The 6,026-nt window shown below is 54.4% G+C and overlaps 1 protein-coding gene across 2 annotated transcripts in view; it reads right to left on the bottom strand.

Moving 5' to 3' along the window:
* The window catches only part of SYN3 (synapsin III), a 344,960-nt gene that overhangs the window by 332,110 nt on the left and 6,824 nt on the right, over window positions 1–6,026 (bottom strand). The window lies entirely within an intron of this gene.

Raw genomic sequence — 6,026 nt, 5'->3', positions numbered from 1 at the left:
GGTCCCTGGTGAGTGTGAGATTTTTTGCTCAGAAAATCTAAAGTGCTTTAGATGAATTAATACTAGAAGTTTTGTTCTCACAAGAGGAAAAAACCATAAGGCTTTCTCACGAGAATAACAGACTTCTTATTTTCCTGTATAGGTAGTGTATTTCATTCATTCATTCATTCACTCATTCACAAAGTTTGTTGAGTCTTTACTCAGAGGAGACTGACGAGGACCCTGATCTCACGGAGCTCACATTCCAGCTGTGGGGGTGGAGAGAAGATGGGTAGGGTAGGATAGGGAGCCAAATCACACCCAGATACATAAACTATGTGCCTAGCCTTGTGCTAGTCCCTAGGAATTGCACTGAACAAAACAGCCCCCTGCCCTCCTGGTACTTACAGTCTAACCAGGAGACAGAAGAGGAGCTAGACTGCCTATTTTCCCTGCCTATTTGTCTTATTTATCAGAAGTTGCCAACTGGCAAACCTCATGGAGTCCACAGTCCTGTTTTATTAGACTTAAACTGTATATTTCCCATTTTAAAACAGAATACAAATTCCAGATCCCCGGCTTCCTTTGAAAACCAATCGTGGCAGCATCAGGCCCTTATCTCACACGGTAGACATCGCTGAGCGGGCCCCAGCTGCTGCCTTTGAAGGGACCATCGGTTCACACGCCCAGCACGGTCCCCACTGCTCTTTGTCATCTCGCTGAAGCTGAAGCTGAAGCTGAGCAGCAGATACCCTTTCCACAGAGCTGGTGCTGTCGTCTCCTGACAGTGGGGAAGCATTTCTCTACGCCTATCCCTTTTCCTACCACCTGTCCCTTCACTCACCGCCTGGCTGATACCCTGTGAGCAGCTGCGCAGGCAACCTCTAATTTAACTAATTCCCTTCTGAAGATGGCAATTAGCTCAGCGCAAATCTTCAGGAAACGCACACCCCTGCCCTTCCTGCAAACCCAGGGTGGGAGGTGAGGAAAATGGACACGAAGCCCCATCCCCTCTCCTGTCGTACAGCCAGCCTCCCTCCTGCCCAGGAAGCACGTCCCAGGCAGGCGTCCACAGGCCCCGGAGAAGAGACGTTCTGTAAAGAGGCTGGCACCTGCCAGGCGCCCTGCATCCCCCAGGGCAGGGCTGGCACCGGGCGGGGTGAACTCTGTAGGAACAGGCACAATTATTACTAAGAAAGCCCATGGCGCCTGGCTGATGTGGCTCAGTGGTTGAGCGTTGACAGCGTCGACCTATGAACCAGGAGGTCAGGGTTCAATTCCCGGTCAGGGCACATGCCCGGGTTGTGGGCTCGATCCCCAGTAGGGGGCACACAGGAGGCCGCTGATCTATGATTCTTCCTCATCACTGGTGTTTCTATCTCTCTCCCCCTCTCCTTTCCTCTCTGAAATCAATAAAAATATATATTTTTTAAAAAGCCCATGGCAGCTGAGGGACTCCTCCATTCAGAGGGCCTGGGTGAGGAAACCACGTTTTGGAGGATGAGGAAAGACTCACAAGTTAAACTGCTGAACTCCTCAGACACATCAAGGCAAGAGCAGGGAAAGCGACTGGGACAGAGTCAGGGAGGACAAAACAAAAAGCTCCAGCCCTGGAGAGTGTCCTGCTCAGTGAAATACATCACTCAGGGAAAGACAAGTATCACATGATCGCTCTCATATGTGGAATCTAAGTAACAAGATAAACTGACGGACGGAGTGGATCCAGAGACACGGAAGCATGGAGCAGAGTGCGGAACCTCAGAGGGAAGGCGGGGGAGGGTGGGTGGCTGGGAGGTGATCAACCAAAGACCTTGTATGCATATATGCATAACCCAGGGGTCCTCAAACTACGGCCCGCGGGCCACACACAAATACAAATATTGTATTTGTTCCCGTTTTGTTTTTTTACTTCAAAATAAGATATGTGCAGTGTGCATAGGAATTTGTTCATAGTTTTTTTTTAAACTATAGTCCAGCCCTCCAACGGTCTGAGGGACAGTGAACTGGCCCCCTGTTTAAAAAGTTTGAGGACCCCTGGCATAACCCATGGACACAGACAATAGGGTGCCGAAGGCCTGGGGCAAGGGTGGAGGGGGGTGGAGGGTGGCGGGCTGGAGGGGGGTAATGGGGGGGAAAGGGGTGACATATGTAATACTTCAACAATCCTATATAATAAAAGGGTAATATGCAAATTGACCCTAACAGCGGAACGACCGGGAACGACCAGTCACTGGTGGTCAGTGCGCTCCCACAGGGGGAGCTCCGCTCAGCCATAAGCTGGGGAGTGGGCCTAAGCAGGCAGGTGGACATTCCCCAAGTGTCCTGGACTGCGAGAGAGTGCAGGGCTGAGGGACCCTCCCAAGTGCACAAATTTTTGTGCACTGGGCCTCTAGTAAAGAATTTAAAAAAAACAAAACTCCAGCCCAAGAATCCTTTAAGGGCGTGTAGGCTGACCCCTCCATTGTCTGAGCCTCTTCTGCATTATTCCTCCCAAATGGCCAGCCCAGCTGTGCTTGGACACCTGCATGTGACGGGGAGCTCATCCCCTCACCAGGCTGCCCATGTGATCTCTGGCTGACTTTCCCATTCTGTATATTGCGCTGAAGTATGTCTCCCTCTTTGTTGGCCCCACTGGTCCTGGTTCTACCGATAGGGAGCCACATGAAACAAGTCCTCCACCTGGACTGTTTCTAAACCTGGCTCTATGTTATTAAAAAAAAAAATACGGTTTCCTGAGCTCCAATCTAGATATTCTGTTCTAGTGGGACATCTCATCCCTCTGACTTCTAGTAACAGCACCTCCACTGCTTCTGCGTGGATGGGACCATGCCCCTCCCTCGCACAGTCTTGGTGTGACTGTCCTCAGGACACGCTGTGGACCCCGCCAGGTTTCTTCATCCCCTGGAATTTGATTTTTTTGAGCCGAGAGGCACCCGGCCGGAAAGAACCCAGAGCTGACTTCTCCAGAGACTGCCCACACGTCCCTGCCTCCTAGATCCTGGCAGAGCGCGGGGTCCTGACCTGTCCGAGATGCGGGTCTTCATAGTTTCTTTGAATTCTGTGAGCCTCCCACGTATTTCCAATACATCCCCATGTTGCCCGAGTCAGCCAAAGGCTATTTCCTTTCCTCGCAAAGAGCCCTGCCCAATACAGAAGGCGCCCTGGAATCTGAATGTCATTCTGATGGAAACAGTTTTTGGGGGCCGAGATCTTGGTCCAGCGACACTGATGTGTGAGGAAACTGAGGCCGAGAGGAGAGTGGCTGCGTGGAGATGGCACTGCATCAGCAGAGAAGGGGGACATTAGGGAGAAACAGCAGCCATGGGATTTCCTCTCCCCAGATCCCCTTCTTCTGCCCCAAGACATTTCCCCCACATTTTCCAGCCACCGTTTCTGAGGCTAAGCCTCTACCAGGGCGGGAGAGACAGCCCTCCACTGTTCCCCGCTCCCTCGCTCTCCCCCAGGAGCTGGGGTAGGAAGCAGCAGGGGCACCAGGCCTCCGGATTGGACGCTCAAAGACCTCACGGAGAGAGGTCAGCCCTTGAAAAATTCCTCAAGTCAAAGGGCTCGGGGCTTGGGTGCCACACAAGGCCCTCACTGTGTGCGCACATTGTCTGCCCCATAAAAGGGGCCGGGCCTGGGAAAAGGGAGCCCGTCTCCAGGCGACTGGGCAGGCTGCTGGGGAATGCCAGGGCCCTCCCCTCCCCCAGGCACCAGGCAGCAGGGCCAGGCCTCCGAGGGGGAGGGGCAGGGGTGCCAGGGTGGAGGGGTGAGTCCAGAAGTCCAGTGTCACTGCAGGTGGTGCTGCCTGGCCTGCGGGAGGCAGCGAAGGAAGCCAAGAGGAAGGTGACGTTAGGCCCGTCCTAGCTCTCTCTCCCATCCACCCCTGCATGTGCCTACAGGAAATGGCAGGGCCTGTCCTTGTTCAAGGAGAGTCTGAGGTAGGGAAGTGGTGGGGGAGGCATAAGGACTTTGTTCCCTAGAGCCAACTGCCTTCAACACGGAGGTGTGTGTCTCAGCTCTGAGCCCCCCAACTAACTCTGGGAGGAGGGGACTGACTCCACCCTCATCTTCTCATCTTCAGAGACCAGATCCCCTCCCCCAGGGTTCTGGCAGCGGGCCCTCCAGCACACCCAGCTGAACCCAGACGCATGCCAAGTGGCTTCCTTCCGCCTGGCTCCCAACGCCGCTATATTCACCTGCAATTAGTAACTGCAATTCCTTGTTAATAACAGTTACCGTTTCAGCGCCTGTTCCGACAGGCTAAGCCCTGAAGCAGCCCCACCCAGGCCATCGTTTCTAACCTTTTCCATAACACTTCACCATAGACGTGGCACGGTCCCGCCTTACCACTGAGGAATGTGAGGGTCAGAGGTCAGACGTGCCCAAGGTCACGGAGCGAGGGGGAGGATGGAGAGCCAGGCGGCCTGCCCGGGACTGGCCACTCTGCTTTGCTCCCTCCCTGCTGGGGACTGACAGTCCTCAGGCCTCATCGCAGGCAGGGAAAGCTGCTCTCTGAAAATGGGGTCATGTGGGGGTCTGCTTTGGCTCCCCAACCAGAACGCAAAGAAGCCCAAAGGCCAGGCTCTCACTGGGCCCGTCCCATAAGCGGGGTGGCCAGATAAAACACAGGACAGACGGTAATCTAAATGCCAGATAAAAACAAATCATGTTGTCGAGTCTGCACCAAATATTGTGTGGGATATACTTATACTAATTCACCGTCTATCTAAGTATTAACTGGGCATTCTATATTTTTAGTTGCTAAATTGGCAACTCTACCCCCCAAGCCACATCTGGTGACGCCGGCTGTGAGTTCAAACCCTCCGCAGGTGGCACAGTGAGGAGCGGAATGCCCTGGTCACCAGGGGGCCAGTTAGACGCACTGCGAGGCTTCAAGGCAGCCCAGACGCTCCGCAGTCCTCACGCCCCCGAGGTGGAGGCTGGGGCCTTTGGGTCATCAGCTGGATGAGAAGGAGGGGGACCCCAGGGACAGCATGGAGGACACAGCGGGTAAGCTTCCCAAATTCTAGGGCACTGAGTGTTTTCAGGGAAAGACTCCCCCCACCCGCCAGGGCATTCTCAATCCTGAAGTCTCCCATCAGGATACAGTGTTTAGCAAGAGCATCCACTCATTCATTAATCAAGTCATCTCACTATCCTGTTACCCTGTGTCAGGCACCGTGCTAGGCTCCCAGGACACGGTGGTTACACAATGGAGGCACAAGACCGCGTCACACTGAACACACTGAAAACACCCATGAGGGAGAGGAGCAAAGTGCTCTCACGGAGCCTCACAGCACCCCCGTGAGCTCAGTGCTAAGGCGAAGGCAGCGGTATTCTGATCCCCACTTTACAGACGGGGAAACTGAGGCGCAGGAAGGTGAAGCGGCTTGGCCGAAACCACAGAGCAGGTGAGGGGCAGAGCTGGGACTTCAACTCCCACCTGCCACCTGTGAGCTCCGATATCCTCCATTTTATCCCCTTTCCCTCTTGAACTCTCTTGGGGAAACGTCTGATATGTGTTAGGAGGTCTCTTCTTTAACACCAAAGTGCAGGGAAAAGAACAGAGAGCGCCTGTCGATGCTGCCTTGGTGATTTATAAAGAGGAAGCCGTCCCAGGGCAATTTCCACAAAGTGCCAATTTCCACACCCGAGCTACAGGATGGCTACCCTTGTCCCTGGCACTCCAGGGCTCCAGCAGGGCGGGGCCGCCTGGAAGGGTGAGGTCACAGGTTCCCGTGCTTGGCCGCCAGGCTATCACGTGGATTCCCCTCCTGCCGACCTCAGGTGCCCGGTGCTGCGGGTGTGGGCAGGCGTGTGGGGCTCAGTGGGCCGGCGTTCTCCGCACAGCACAGCGCCTGCGCTCAGGCAAGAGGGAAGAATGACAGGAGGACAGGGCAGTCCAGGACGGTCAGGGCTGGATCCCAGATGCCCCTGGCATCCGTTTCGATTTTGGGCTTAGAGCCTCAGTTTTCCTTGTTTATAAAATGGGAACAGTCATCGTAAACCAGAAAGCTGTTGGGAGGGTTTGACTGAAGGATCGA

Source organism: Myotis lucifugus, unplaced genomic scaffold (genome assembly GCF_000147115.1).
Source record: "Myotis lucifugus unplaced genomic scaffold, Myoluc2.0 scaffold_103, whole genome shotgun sequence".
NCBI classification, from domain to species: Eukaryota; Metazoa; Chordata; class Mammalia; order Chiroptera; family Vespertilionidae; genus Myotis; species Myotis lucifugus.
Note: the sequence above shows the minus strand (reverse complement) of the source record. Positions and strands in the feature narration are given on the sequence as shown.